Genomic DNA, 15470 nt, shown 5'->3' on the forward strand with positions numbered 1-15470 from the left:
GTGTCTGTTCTGCACACCCCAACCCCCGTCCCCCGCGCAGCAACACCTCGCCCCCTGTACCTGGCATGGCACACAGTTCTGAGCCCTTTCTGAACTTGCCGAAAAGAGAACTGGGGGGATATCCCTCGCTTCTAGAGATTTCCCTGGGGATTCCCGGCCTCTTGCGCTGAATTCCCCTCCTGGTGATATTGGCCAGGTTTTGCAAAACGCAGCGTCGGCCACAGCTTCCCTTGAACTTCATAATGTCACTTGCGGGATGGTTTCATCAGAGGCAGCAAGGCCAGTGTCATTCCTCTCCCAGGTTGTTCCCTTCCCGGAGGGGAGGCGAGGGGCCGGGGGGCAGGCAGGCAAAAGAGGAACACGCGTGTTGTGTAACAGTGGCTGAAGTTGTAGACGGAGAGAAACTCACTTGAGCGACTTTCAGGGAAACAGTGATACATTAGAGTGTGAGGCAGAAGAAAACAAAACCCAAACTGAGCTGAAACTGCAGGAAATCATGACTCTCTATCTCCTGGGTGAAATTGGCCTCTTTCTCTTCCCTCCCCCACAAATCTTGCCAACAACCACTACCTAACAGTTGGTTAGCTCGTGAATTTGTGTTTTCTGGCTTTAGAAATACCTGCTAAACTAGTATTATACTCTAGGCTTTATCCTAATTCTGTTTAAAAAAAAATTAAGTTCTTTCTGATACCTCTTTCTGGCCCCTGAACCATTTCCTAAGAGGAAAGGATTTAGTTAGTGTGCTTATTCCGTATTTCCTTGCAGTTACCACAACGTTGAAAACCACTTAAAACGGATATCAAATCAGGGCACGTGAGAGCAACTTAATTGATTTTCCAGACTTCTGCTCTGCTGATCACCAACAGCCCATACTGTCAGGGAGCAAAATTTGGTCAAGTATTCCTTTGCTGTTTATTTAACATGTGGGAAAAGATGGATGATTTATTTATATTAGAAAACAAAGCTAAACTAAGTGTGCTTTAGTCTTACAAATTTGGCTACAGGCTTATTGTCGATATCAGTGTGTAGGGGACTGGAAGAACAATGTAATAGAACATTGTGAGAAGGGGCTTGCATTTAGTTATTAGCAAAATAGGTTTATGGCATTTATTTTATAAAACCGTATTTCATTGAAAAGCTTAGAAACACATAAAGTTGTAGCATGGCCATCTACAGTAATCGTTGGAAGTCCAGCCATATGAGGGGTTAACTTGCTTGAAGACTTCATGGTTACCACAGTTATTGCTGCTGATGTACTCGTATGATAAGAAAATGTGTTACCTTTTTCATTCTGAAATCAAATTATTACACATACAAAAATATGAGATAGCTAGTGCACAGGAAGGGTTGGTAATAAATGTGTTCTGAATGCATTAAAACTATAACAGATTGTGTGACAGTCATTATATCCTCTAGTCTTGTTCTCTTATGTCTCCTCATTATTTGTTTGGGAGGGCACTTTCAAAATATGTAGGGGTGGAGGCAAGAGAAGAGTTAAAGTTAGAATACCTCCAGAGAAAATGAGAAGTCTCCTCATTTGAGAATACTGGTCTTGCCAAAAAGAGAAAACAGCACTGGAAAAATGCATGGTGTTGTGAATTGTTAGTGCATGACCAAAAGAAGGTCATGAGGCTGTGATTTCCTGACAGTTTTTAAGCCCCAGATCCCTGAAAAAAAACCATAACCCTGTCTTCACTGCTTTGCCCATCCTTCAGCCCATAAATATTCTCAGGCTTTTATTTAATCGTAAGCAGAACAATTGAAAATATGACGGTAAAGTTTAAACACAATTTTATGACCTGTTTCTCATAAAGTAGCTGCCAGTGAAATGGTATGGATTTGAAAGCTCCTGTAGCTGAGACAATAACTTGTCTTCAAGCTTAATAAACTTTGCCAACATGGAGGACAACTAGTCAATACATTTGCAGTGAATTTTGTTAACTTAATCTTGTACGTGTTGAGAGCAGCTGTATTTTAGTAGGCTGATGATTCTGAATCAGCACTGGCTTTTCGGCCAATCATTTAACAGCTGCCATCTGGTTCGTGTGCCTCAAAACTTTGTGTTAATAGTGATCTCTGTCACACGGATATTTCAAAAGTAATTTCTTTCTTAGGATTTAGTCAATCTCTAGGTAGTGATGTCAGAAGTGTTAAAGGTATTACTTTGTCTCTAAAGATGTTAGTTTTGAAAATCACTGACTGGCTCATGTTTCTTAAGGACAGAATACATTTTGAGGATAGGGTCTAAAAGTCTTTGAGTAACGTCCCTTGATAAAATGATGCAATTCATAAATAATACTAAGATCAGTTTGTAATCACATGGGTGGTGTCATCTGTTAGCCTTCAGAAATGCTTTTTAGTAGTGACCTAAAAGGATTTTTCTTTAAGGAAAAAGAAAGCTCATATAATGCAGGCATCAGTGGTCATTTTAGGGCACTTTTTTCTTTTTCTGACTTGTTTTCTTTTCCTTTCAAGCTTTTAGTATGCCTAGAAGTGAACTACAGCTCCAAAAACAGTGTTTTCCTGTTAAGGCAATAATTTTGTTTCCTTAAAAAAAGTGCCGTTGAATTGTTAATGAATCAAAAGAAAACAAACTTGAAAACTCTCCCACATATGTCCCGTGGAGGGCCAGAAAAGCACTGGAAATTCAGTGCTGTAGCTGAGAATTGACGGCTACGTGGGTTCTTGGTGGGGGTGGGAGAATACTGGAGGACACTTCCAGGCCTGGCAGCAGCAGTCAGGAAAACTGCTTTTCCTAGACTTACTATTGCATCGTCAGCCACACTGAACCTGTAAAGTGGCTTCTTCTGAAATGCTCATAAGGGATCTGATGCTTATAAAGTAAGAAGCGAGTTTCAACTTAAAAACAACATGTATTTCTCTCAGGGAAATTTTCTCCTATTTATACCATAAGGGCTAACTCAGCTGAAATGGGAAATTCATGCTGATTGTAGTGTCTGGAGTGAAAAGTCTGCCTAGACCAGGTGCATGGACACTAGGAAGTTTGTGGTCTACGCAACCTAGATGTGTAGTTATTAGTCTACACACTGCTTTTTCTTCACTTGTAATTTGTTGGTAGGAGATGGGTATGAGAACTGGTCTGATTTTAGAGACCAGTTTATCTCTAGTAATAGTACAGCTGACCCTTGAACAACATGAAGGTTAAGGGTGCAGACCCTCTGTGCTGTTGAAAATCTGCGTATAACTTATGCTGCTGCTGCTAAGTCGCTTAAGTCGTGTCCGACTCTGTGCGAACTGCAGCCTTCCAGGCTCCTCCATCCATGGGATTTTCCAGGCAAGAGTACTGGAGTGGGGTGCCATTGCCTTCTCCAGCGTATAACTTATAGTAGGTCCTTAATAACTGCGGTTCCTCACTGAGCATGGGTCCACATCCCTAGATTCAGTCAACTGTGGATTGTGTGGTGCTATAGTATTTACTATTGAAAAAGATAAGTGGACCCACAGAGTTCAAACCTGTGTTGTTCAAAGGTCAACTGTATGGAACTTTAGGATACAGAGTGTGGTAGACACTGTTAGATGCCACCCCAACATCCTTTCCCCATTCCTCTTTAATAACAGAGCCCCAATTTTGTTAGGGTACTGAACCTCTGTGCAGCCCTCTGTTTCAGAGAGGTTAGCCCCACTTATGGCTTCTGAGAGGTGGGTGCTGATGGGTCCCTGCCTATCATGGTGGTGTCTTCTTGTCAGTGACTGCAGTTGACCCTTGAACAACATGGGTTTGAACTCATGGGTAAGATATGTTTTCCATAGTAAATGCTACAGTACTACATGATTCACAGTTGGTTGAATCTGAACATGTGGAACCAGAGATATGGAGGAACTGCTGTTACCAAGGAATGCATATATGCAGGGCCAACTGTGTGGAGGGTGGGTACCACTCACACCCATCCCCCCGACCACCATGATGTTCAAGGGTCAGCTGTGTACAAAGCATGGGATTGTGATGAAATCTGGCCACTGAGATTTGAAGGGAACTTTGCCAGCTGCTTCTAAGAAAATTTTCTTCCCTTTTCAAAAGGGGACAGAGGGAAGAGATACATCCTTCCTCCTCTTCTTTTGGATTTTGTTGCATCTGAAATATGATGCCTAGAACTGCTGTTTTTGTCTTGAGGAGCAGGAAGGGAGCTAGCTTAAGACAGAGGCGACACATGGAGCTGTGCCAGGCCGAGGCAGCCTCAGAGAGGAGAAGTTGGAGCCCAACAAACCTCACTGACTGCCTGCCCTACTTTTGGGTACTTCTTGTTATGAGAGATACAAGTTGGGCTGGTAGAGACTGCTAGTTATCCCCTAATATAATACTCTCTTGCTTTTTAAAATGATGGAAGCTCCAAGTATTAGCTGGCCACATGAACTCCTAGAATAAAGACACCTAGTAGGAGTCTCCTTTGCAACTAGATAGGGTCGTGTAGCTGAGTTCTGGCTAATGGGATGTAGATAGAAGTGTTGTATGTCATCTCCAGAAAGTGATCTTAAAAGTAAAGGGTGTGCCTTTCTTTCTGTTGTCCTCCATACTGCTGGCTAGATTGTGAACACAACTGGAGAAGCCATCTTGGACTATGGGGTGTTCTTTAAGAAGGAATTCATGCAAAATGAAGTGGACAAAAGGAGCCCAGGTCCTGAGGATTTCATGTAGTAGAACTTCCATACCAGCCTTGGACTACTTACCTCTGGACCGTAATAAGGAAGAGAGAAACTTCTGTTTTACTTAAGCCAGTGTTCCCTGTGCCATTACTGTTACTCACAGTCAAACTCTAACTAATATAACTGTTTTCTGTTATGGCCCAAAGCATATTAGCCAGTACACTAAGTGTAGCGCTTTCCTAGATCCCCTGTAAGAAAAATTAATCCGAATAAAGTAGGAAGTGGGTAAGAATTATTGCGTAAGTATTTGTCTCAGTCCTAATTTGTAGAAATGAATGAGTTCGCCTAAGAAGTGAGGAGTTGCAGTGCCTCAGGTGGAAATAGCAGAGATGGGAGAAAAGAAGGAGAAGATCCAGTATAAATAATGCAAAAATGTGTATTGATTATATACATCTAAATTATATCTTAATTTTAAAAATACCAGTCTACTAATGAGGTGACTGAACTGAATGAAGCTAGCAGGAGTTTTGCATTAGGAAAACTATTGCAGATTGGGAATTTCTGGTGGCAACTATTACTTTCTGCTACGTTTAGTCTTTGTGAATGGAAATCAAGACTTTAAGAATTTAATGTGAATTGAGTTTCCTAATCTAATAAATCTCATTAAAAATAAGGACACTTGGCTCAGACAAACCAACATTTTCTCCTGTACTTGTGGAAGAAAGAGTGGTCTTCCCTCTTGAGTCCCAGTTCATGCTTTGAGGAATTCATAGAGTCAGATGCTAAATCAAGATCTGGTCTTGATGAAACACATTTTTCTCCTGTGGACATTTGCTACGAGAGAACCACTTCCTCAAGAGTGCTTTAGTAATAGAAACTCCTAGAATGACGATAATGGTTTTTAAATTTTATTTATTTATTTATTTTTTATAATAGTAACTCCTACGATGCCCATAGTGATTTTCATTTCTTTATCTTGCTGTGAACTATTGAACTGATTGTGGTTGTACTCTGTTATTCTTTGGGGTTATTATCTGAACTGGATTCCCAGATAAGAAGTGCAATAGCAGGAGCGTGATTTGTGACAGTTTCTAATTCAATCAAAGTAAATGGACTGTGAACGTTTTACAAAACATGTGCTGTATGACAGTGAATTTTGATCCCTTAACCAGAAATTTTATTTTATTTTCTTTTGTCAGTGAAGCTAGCTAACACCATTTTAAGAAAAAAGATACCTACAACAATTTGCCTTGTGAAATGGAAAATGAAGTCAGAGGTGACGATAATAATGAAAAGGAAGACAAGAGAACAAAAGAGCACACTTCATCTGCTACAATCTGTTTTAAAGCACTTTAGTAAAATGTGACACGAGGGCTAAAATTCTAACAGTTCCAAACTAAAACACACACACACACACACAATCCCAAATGTAATACACATTTTCTCCTTTGAAGCTGGAAAACTCATTTTAAAAAGAGACCAGCAAGTTGCTGCCAGTAAGAAAATGCAAGCCAGTTTATAAAAGTGCCTCTGTTTTTTGTACTATATGTTTTTTCTCACAGGAGTGAAGAAAAGATTTATATATGAAAGAAATTAATTCGGTTTTACAAATCGCAAGATCTAAGATCCAAAGAAGTTTATATTTCTCTGCTTGATGTGTTTGGATGTTGCTGTGGATAGATTAGAATAAATCAAAAGTTTTAAACTAGAAGCCTTGAGTGCTTTTAAAAAAGTCCATAGTCTAAAAATAAATAAATAAAAAGTCCACAGTCCAAAGGAATTTTGGAAGAGGAATAAAGGTCTCTATGCCAAACCATGGGGATTTTTTTTCTTTTTCTTAAAACCATTTTAATTTAAAAATAAAACATAGGCTCCAAAACCATGTAAACAAATGCATAGCTTAGAGCATCATTACAAGGTGAATATCCTGTAGCCATCACCCAGGTTAAGAAATGGAAAGAGCTTCAGTAGGCATCCCAGAAGCCTCCCCTCTGTAATCTCAAAAAAAAAAAAAACAACAAAAAAAACAAAAAACTACTCCCAGAGATTGTTGTTCAGCCCTAAAGATACTGGTCTCGCCAACAGGGTCCTGAATTTTAAAACGCTAGGTCAGTATGTAAAATAGATAGCTAGTGGGAAGCTGGTGTATAACACAGGGAGCCCAGCCTGATGCTCTATGACGACCTAGAGGGATAGGACAGGGTGGGGAGGAGGGAGACTCAAGAGTGAGGGAATATATGTGTATAGTTATGACTGATTCATGTTGTTGTACAGCAGAAACCAACACAACGTGACTCTGTACAGCAATTATCTTCAAATTAAAAAGAAAAATGAAGTCATTCCCCATGGTCAGATTCTCCATCCTAATTACAGCTGCCTCATGGATTGACAGCTGACTGTTGACAGCACAGTTCCTTCAACAGAAGAAAAATCAAGATTGATTTTTGAGGAGGGTAGACAAAATTGTTTTATTATTATTATTTTTTATGTTACTCATCTGAGAGACAAATGAAAATAATAGATCTCGTGATTGAAAATACTATTTAAAAGTTTCCAAATTGTGGAACAGAGAATTATTCTCCTTTATGGTCTAAGGATATATTCTGCCCCTAGTGCCAAATAAAATTGAATAGAACTAGCTAGTTTTTCTTTACTAAAAAAATAAAGTACTAGGTCAGAGTTTGCATGAAAGCAAAGACAAGAGCTTATTATGGCTTAGCCTTGGAACAGCACAGTATTACTCTGCCATATTCTATTGGTTAAAGCAAATCTCAGGGCCAGTTCAGATGTAAGAGGAAGGAACTCCACAAAGTCATGAATACCATGAGTTGTGATTCCTTAGGGGCTGCCAATATAACAAACGACCATACTAGGCATCCTAGATTGTATAGTAATGACTTCCTGACATTTCCTATGGTTTTATCACCCAACAATGTATTTTTAAACACTATAGTTTAGTCTTGCCCATTACAAAAATCTGTCTTTAATCTACAGGTTTCCCTTACATCTCTAATTTTTACTTGCAAATAATGTATTGACAGATCTGGACTATTGGACATGTACTTTTCCCACAGTCTGGAAATTGTTCATGGTGCCGTTCCACACATTTCTCCTATATTTTCTGCAAATTGACAGAGGGATATTGAGATGTGATCAGGTTGAGAATTAATACTTTTGTCAAGGCTATAGGTGGTGCTGTGTTCTTCATTTGGAGGCGCCTAACATTTGGTTGTCTCTTTTGGTGATGTTAGCAGACTCAGCTGGTAAAGAATCTGCCTGCAGTGCAGGAGACCCTGGTTCAATTCTTGGGTCAGGAAGATCTGCTGGAGAAGGGAAAGGCTACCCACTCCGGTGTTCTTGGACTTCCCTTCTGGTTCAGTGGGTAAAGAATCTACCCGCAATGCGGGAGACCTGTGTTTGATCCCTGGGTTGGGAAGATCCCCTGGAGGAGGGAAAGGCTACCCCCTGCAGTATTCTGGCCTGGAGAATTCCATGGACTGTATAGTCCATGGGGTTGAACACAACTAAGTCACTTTCATTTTCACTTGGCAGTTATTGATGCTCATTGCTGAGACCCATTGATATCTCTGGAATCAAAGAATGGTGATATTCTAATTATGTCATTTTGTTTTCATTTATTAGATTGACCAACTTTATGTAGTGCTACTTTCCTTATTTACTATTTGGTGACCTCAAATGATAGTTCACATAGGAAAGGCAGAATAAAAACCTTTACCATTTCATTTTATTTAACAGTTTTCAAAATAATTTTAGGTTTCCTATCGTCCTCTGAAGATTATTAGTTAATTTAAAAAATATTATTAACTCATGAGCTTGTTGTAATTCTTATGCTTACTAAAAATTCTTATCCTTATTGAAAATTCCCATCATGGACAATGAAAGCCTTTTCAAGTTGGCTCCTGAGTCCTTTTGAAATTACCCTCCTAGTGTTTGATAGCTTTCTTCTGGTAGGTCAAAATGTCCTTGGTTCATCATGTATATTTCCTATCCCATACTTGCAATAAGCAATGTCTAAAAGAATCCCTGATTTCTCTTAGTGGAAAGTGGTATTTAAGAAGACAGTTGGGCCTGGGGAGGCCAACTGGGTTAGCCGTTGCTTCTGGACCATTTTAATAGAACAATGAAAAAAACTTTGTATGTCCTACATTATATTTTTGTCTCCTTTTTCTTGGTTCTCAAAGTCACAATAGATAATGGAATTAAATACCTTCAAATTCTGCATTATCCCACTTAATACATGCAACTGTATGAAACAATAATGTGACTATTACCACCATCAATTATTGCAGAAAACTGTTGAACAAATGTTTTAAGAATTCATAGGGAGGCACAAGAGGGAGGTGATAGATGTATAATTACGGCTGATTTGCATTGTTGTATGGCAGAAACCAACACAACATTGTAAAGCAATTTTTCTCCAATTAAAAAATAAATTGAAAAGAAGAATTAGTAAGTTTTATACATGCCATCACAATTCTCCAATTTTATTTTATGATTTTGCTGTGTCAGAACATATAACCATTACATTATATTCTTTTTTTCTTATTTACTTCTTGTTTTCCAAGTAAATGTTACTTAATTCATCACTCCTTACGCTGATGTCTCTTTGGTATTTGAAGCTCATTATCTAGTAGATTTCTCAAGTAGAGCTCACTGGAATGTAAAGAAGCATGAAGATAGGAATAATTTAGTGGCTCTGTGATATCATCAAAAGTCAGCTTATTTTTGTCTTTCTGCTGTCTGTGGGTTAGCACTCCTACTGTTGAAAGATGACTAGAGTAGCGAGAGATACCACATTCTTAAGTAAAGCAATGTCCCAGAGGCAGAGAATAGGACTATCTATTCTTTTAGTCTCTTTATAAGAGCAAACTTTCTCCAGCTTCTCATAGCAGACTTCCCTTGACATGTGACCCACTGATCAGAATTGGGTCACACATTCTTTCCTAAGCCATCACTAGCAATAGTATGGAATTATCATGATTTTGTTAGACTGATCCAGAATCACCCCTGGCTTCGGCCAGGCCCTGTCTTCTCTGAAGCCCATGGCTATCACGACACCTGAACAAAATCAGGCTCACTTGGCAAGGAAGAAGCATAAATGGCTATTATGTGGTAAGTAAGCAACATTACAAGTTTTTATAAATGTTATGAATGGAATAGAAAGTGTAGTGAGATTGGAAAACTGATGGTAGGGCAAGGAGATGAGATACTCTGAAGATACAGTGCTCAGCAGGATAAGGAAGAATATTTTAAGCATAGAAAACAGTGTATAGGAAGGGAAGGAGAAAAAGAAACTTGAGCAAACTGAAGAAAGAGTGGCATGGGTGGAGTGTAGTGAGCAAGTGAGAGAGTGTTTGGTGGAGGGGATCCTCATTACCAACCAACATTTTAATAAAATGTGTTTGCTAGTTTTTTAATGCCTATCACCGATTTTCACCTTCATGAGAGCAAGGTCTTTGTTTTGAGAGATCAGTGTCTGATACATGGTTTGTTACCAATAAATATTTGCTTAATAAATGAATGAAAGGAGAAAAAAATTTAAACTATAGTGAATATCCTAAAAAATAAGAGAAGTATCGAGTTTGGAAAACAAGTTCAGGTTGCAAGACAATGCAAGAAATGATGATAGTAGAATAAGAAAAATCTTTGGAAATTAAAAATCTAATGATCAAGAAATTTAGAAATCCAGTTGTTGCTTTGGAAAACGAAGTTGAGAAAGTCTTGTAAAAATAGAGCAAAAAGATCAAAAGATAGGAAATAGAAGAGGCAATGTTAAAAAATATTTAAAAATTAAAGAGTCAATTCAAAAATTTCAATGTCTGACTCTGAAGTTCTCGGAAATAGAGAACAAAGAAAATGAAGAGAAAATTAGCAGAGAAGTAATATAAGATCATTTTCTAGAACAGACGATCACGTGTATCTGATTTTATAGAGTCAAACAGTTCCTGGAGGTCATCCAGAGCTAGAAATAGTTTACATCCCCATCATCCCAAATAGAAGGACATTAGAAAAACAACAACAGCAACAAAATATAAGAGAAAGATCTTGTAATACATAGAGCATTGTGTGGAGTCCTCAGTAGTGTGTGTGTGTGTGTGTGTGTGTGTGTGTGTGTGTGTGTGAGTCGCTTAGTCGTGTCCGACTTTCTGTGACCCCCATGAACTATAGCCCACCAGGATCCTCTGCCCATGGGAATTCTCCAGGCAAGAATACTGGAGTGGGTTGCCATTTCCTTCTCCAAGTCGTAAGTAGTAGTGAACAGAAATTAACTTTAAACTCTAACACTGGTCTGAACCTGCTCTAATAAAAAAAAATGTGAAAGCAAACCTCAAAAGGATCAAACTGATCCTATGTAACTTAACTGCATGCCCGAACAAAGTCCAATATTCCTTATAGGGATACAGTAAAATATATATTCAACAATGTAAAATTCATAATACCCAGCATCTGATAAAAAAATTACCAGGCAAATGAAAAAACAGGAAAAGATCATAACTCAAAGGGGAAAAAAATTATCAATAGAAACAGATTTAGGAATTACAGACATGATGAAATCAGCAGACAATGGTGTTAAGACAGTTTTTTATAAATATGTTCCATGTGCTAAAGTAGAGGAAAATATGAACACAATGAGGAGAGAAATGGAACACAGAAATAATTCTTGTCTCCAGGTCTCTAGGAAAGAGCAATATGAATACTGCGTTTTTGGGTCTGTTGGAACAGCTGTTGGAGAATTTAGTTGTACTACCTGCTACCAACATTCTCAGTAGGTTTGGGAGAGGAGTGGAGCAGATCTTCATGAAGAATTGCTGAGATGGGGCTGGTCTGGGGCCAGGACAGATGAGCAGGATTGACTGAGAAATGAAAGGAAACTGTGGATGTTCTTTCAAAAAGGCCATAGTTAGTGCTGTCTTGTGCCATTACCTTGGGGGATCACACCGGACAACTGACAGTTTCTAGGATTAGCTTAAGAATTCAGAAGTTTTCCCAATTTGGATTGAAGATGCTTGTTTTTAAAATTATTTCCTATGCAGGTCATGCTGAGTGAGTTAGATAGGTATGTCTGAATGATTTGTCTGTGCTCAGTTGCTTCATTTGTGTCGGATTCTTTGCAACTCCACGACTGTAGCCTCTGTCCATGGGATTCTCCAGGCAAGAATGCTGGAGTGGGTTGCCATTGCCTCCTCCAGGGGATCTTCCCAACCCAGGGATCGAATCTGCATCTCCTGTGTATCCTGCCTTGCAAGTGGATTCTTTTACTGCTGAGCCACCGGGGAAGCCTGAATAATGGTCTAAACAAAACAGACATAGTTAGAATAAAGGTAAATTTCACTCACAACGTTAATAATATTGTGCAATATCTGGAGTAAGTGATCACACTAGTCAATCCTAAAGGAAATTGGTCCTTAATATTCATTGGAAGGACTGATACTGAAGCTGAAGCTTCAATACTTTGGCCACCTGATGAGAAGAACTGACTCTTGGAAAAGATCCTGATGCTGGGAAAGATTGAAGGCAGGAGAAGGGGACAGAGGATGAGATGGTTGGATGACATCACCAACTTAATGGACATGAGTTTGAGCAAGTTTCGGGAGTTGGTGATGGACAGGGAAGCCTGATGTGCTACAGTCCACGGGGTCGCAAAGAGTGGGACACGATTGAGGGACTGAATTGAATATCTGGAGTATAAATATTTCCAACTGTTTCATTGTAAAGAGGGATTAAATTAGTCATTAATTGAAATGTACTCGGTGGTAAAGAATCTGCCTGCCAATGTAGGAGATGCGGGTTTGATCCCTAGCTCAGGAAGATCCCTTGGAGAAGGACATGGCAACCCACTCCAGTAATTTTGCCTGGGAGATCCCATGGACAGAGGAGCCTGGCGGGCTACAGTCTATGGAGATGCAAAGAGCTGGACATGACTGAGCGACTAACCAACAACAACAATTTAGATTTAAAGCAGCTAAGAATTTTGGAGCATAAATAAGACCTGTGCATTCAATTGGGATATCAATTCTTAACTAAAAATGATAACTCCTGGCCTGAGGAGTGATAATAATGATAACAGCAACATTAAACACTAATGTGTATTGAGTGCCTACTCTTTGACAGGCAAGTGAATTTCTCAGAGAATAAGCAGCAGAATATCAAATGTTCTTCCAGAAACTGCAGTCCTGGTCCACATAGCTTTTTCTTGTCCACATAGCTCCTTTCTGATGAAAAAGAGCATGAGCTTAAACAGTGAGTTATTCACTTTATTTATTTATGGTTTTATTTTTATTTAGTTGTTTATTTTTGATTGTGCTGGGTCTTCATTGCTGTGCAGACTTTTCTCTGGTTGTGGTGATAGGGGGCTACTCTCTGGTTATGGTGCAAGGGCTTCTCATTGTGGTGGCTTCTCCTGTTGCAGAGCTCAGGCTCTAGGACTCTTGGGCTTCAGCAGTTGTAGTACTTAGGCTCAGTAGTTAATGGCTCCCAGGCTCTAGAGCACAGGCTCAGTGATCGTGGCACACGGGCTTAGTTACTCTTCAGCAAGTTGGATCTTCCTGGACCAGGGATTGAACCCATGTCTCCTTCACTGGCAGGTGGCTTCTACCACTGAGCCACCAAGGAAGCCCAACTTATTTATTTTAAAATGAGATTGAAACATTTACTAAACCCTTGATTCCATAGCTTAATTCTAAATGATTTGACTATATTTTGAAGTGAATATTTTCAGTAGATGAGATTTTACATAGCTTAATCCAGAAAGTAAAATCTGTCTGCATGTTAGCAGACATAATAGGGAATTTATAAATAAGCGAAAGCAGCATAGTAGGTCACTTTAACTTTAATAAAATGGTCCCTTTAAACAGCTTCTTCATTATAAAATAAAATATATTTGGAAAATAAGACACAAAAGACTCATAAAAGAAGATTTTAAATTAGAAAAACAAGCATGATAATCTCCTGAGGATTTGCGGAGTCTGAGGCTGGATTCTCTGTGCGTTTGGGTCTGATAACTGGCTGAGCTCCGTTCCTCGGGTGTAAAATGGGGACAGCAGTAATGCTCAGTGAAATAAAAGGAGTTCAGACACGAAGTTCATGTAATTCTGGGATTTCCCCGTCCAACTGTCAATTTGTTTTTACTATCAGAAACAGTATCAGGCTTTCCCAGAGTAAATAATTGGCTTCCAGACACTGCTGAATAATACCTATCTCACACATTTGTTCTGTAGACTAATTAATGTTTCAGAGTGTTTAAACACAATGCCTCTACAGAAGCAATGGCATTATAATTTGTTGGGACACTCTAGTATTGTAATTAGTACTAATTAGATTCTTTTCAACAGCTTGTGGAATGTACAAATTGCTGCACCTAAGGTATTCTTCTTTATTTATTCATTATGAAAAAGTCAGACACGATGGTTTAAATAGGAGCCTTCCAGCAATTATTCTCAAGATTCTGCATACATCCTTCCCCTCCAGCCAGGGGATGTCAATAGCAAGACACCTTTCTAGGAACTGTTATGGGGAGAGCAGTTCCAACGACAGGCCAGGAGTCAGTTCACACTGGCTCAAGCCCGAGTCCGGGCAACCCTTCTAATTCAGAGTTCAGTGCCATTGTATTGGTAGTTGAAAATCAGCCATGGTAGGTCTTTTTTTGTTGTTTTTTTTTTAAGACTCAGTTTACCAGCACATCATTGCCAGTGCCTGTCTCTTCAGTGCATGGAATCTGGTTGCAGTTGTAACCAACTGGCATTGGCCTGAAGCCACATTTCAATGTACACTACAGTGGGCTAATTGCTGAGTTCTCCTCACATATCAGTGACTTGACATGATAATGATTTATTTCTCACTCATTACACAATCCAATATGATTCAGTGTGGGATAGAGAAGGGAGTTAGGGTCATTCGAGGACCCAGACTCTCTCCCTTTAGTGTGTTGCCCATGGAGCCTTTTGGCAGTCTGTTGAAATCTGTGGACCTCCTTCTCATAGTAACATTTTTAAATTAAAAAAAAATACATAGGCTTACAAGAGAAACCAATTTTATTGAAACACAGATATCAAAATATATTAAAAACCTGTGACATAATAATATATGTGTCTCTTTATTAATGCATTCAATGATAAGGTCCCGTGGAGGGTCTGATAACCACTGTCACATTGATGAAGTGCTATTGTATGATGTGCAGTTAATGAAATGTGCCGGGAAGAATGTGTGATCTCTGGCGACGGTGAGGTCACAAGCTCTGTTAAATTCTACTGTGGTTTGCCTACATTCATAATTGAAGGAAATGATGAATTCGTGTTGGAAGTTAATAAAAGTAAAGATGTTATTTCCCCCCATTCCACTTTTGGACTCCCTGAATTCTATCCGAAGATCCCATGAAGATCCATAGACCCCAGATTAGGAACCCCTGATCTAGTGACTTCTCTATTCTTATGACCACAGAGACCTTAACTAAACACACTGCGTATGTCTGTATATAAGAGAAAAGAGACGGTGTTGAATTAGGGGCAAACATTTTATTGACTAGGCCTGGAGGTGGCATACATCATTTCTGTCCAACCCTTGAATTCCCACGTGACACAGCTTCCTTCTGTATCCTTCCATTTATCAGTTACCATAAAAACTCCTATCACTTTGTTGATCATCCCTTCCCTAACATCTCCTCAATATGTTGACCCTAAGGTTTTAATGAATAGTTTTTCTGCTTTAAATGTAATCTCACTTTGAAGGTAAGCTATATCTTTAGGTAAGAAAAATTCAAGCCCTCTAAACTTGATTATTGACTACTTGAAATACCTCTAATCCAAATAAAGATATGATGCAAGTATAAAATATGTATCAAGTTTTGAAGA

The 15470-nt window shown here is 39.0% G+C and overlaps 1 protein-coding gene across 1 annotated transcript in view; it reads left to right on the forward strand.

The window, feature by feature from the left end:
• The window catches only part of FAM129A (family with sequence similarity 129, member A), a 185004-nt gene that overhangs the window by 549 nt on the left and 168985 nt on the right, over positions 1 to 15470 (forward strand). The window lies entirely within an intron of this gene.

This window comes from Bison bison, unplaced genomic scaffold (assembly GCF_000754665.1).
Source record: "Bison bison bison isolate TAMUID 2011002044 unplaced genomic scaffold, Bison_UMD1.0 scf7180017864322, whole genome shotgun sequence".
NCBI lineage: Eukaryota > Metazoa > Chordata > Mammalia > Artiodactyla > Bovidae > Bison > Bison bison.